Here is a 956-nt window from a genome sequence, read left to right as displayed (position 1 = left end):
ATTTTGGATCATCTTTACTATCATTATTCTGAATTCTTTTTCAGGTAGACTGCCTATTTCCTCTTCATTTGTTAGGTCTGGTGGGTTTTTACCTTGCTCCTTCATCTGCTGTGTGTTTTTCTGTCTTTTCATTTTGCTTACTGTGTTTGGGGTCTCCTTTTTGCAGGCTGTAGGTTCGTAGTTCCCATTGTTTTTGGTGACTGTCCCCAGTGGCTAAGGTTGGTTCAGTGGGTTGAGTAGGTTTCCCGGATGGGGGACAAGTGCCTATGTTCTGGTGGATGAGGCTGGATCTTGTCTTTCTGGTGGGCAGGTCCACGTCTGGTGGTGTGTTTTGGGATGTCGGTAGCCTTATTATGATTTTAGACAACCTCTCTGCTAATGGATGGGGCTGTAGTCCTGTCTTCCTTTTTGTTGGGCATAGGGTGTCCAGCACTGTACGTTGCTGGTCCTTGAGTTAAGCTGGGTCTTGGTGTTGAGATGGAGATCTCTGGGAGATTTTCGCCATTTGATATTGCGTTGAGCTGGGAGGTCTCTTGTGGACCAGTGTCCTGAAGTTGGTTCTCCCACCTCAGAGACACAACCCTGATGCCTGGCTGCAGCACCAAGAGCCTTTAATCCACATGGCTCAAAATAAAAGGGAGAAAAAATAGAAAGGAAAGAAAGGAAGAAAGGAAAGAAGGAAGGAAGGAAAGAAGGAAGGAAGGAAGGGAGAAAGGAAGAGAGGAATGAAGGAAGTGAGAAAGAGAGGAATGAAGGAAGGGAGAAAGGAAGGAAGAAATGAAGGAAGGAAGGGAGGAAGAGGAATGAAGGAAGGAAGAAAGGAAGGAAGGAAGAAAGCAAGGAAGGAAGGCAGGAAGAGAGGAAGAAAGGGAGGAAGGAAGAGAGGAAGGAAGGGAGGAAAGGGAGGAAGGAAGAGAGGAAGGAAGGGAGGAAGAAAGGGAGGAAGGGAGGAAGGA

Source organism: Physeter macrocephalus, chromosome 8 (genome assembly GCF_002837175.3).
Source record: "Physeter macrocephalus isolate SW-GA chromosome 8, ASM283717v5, whole genome shotgun sequence".
In the NCBI taxonomy this organism is placed as follows: domain Eukaryota; kingdom Metazoa; phylum Chordata; class Mammalia; order Artiodactyla; family Physeteridae; genus Physeter; species Physeter macrocephalus.
The sequence above is the reverse complement of the archived record's forward strand: the minus strand, read 5'-3'. Positions refer to the sequence as shown.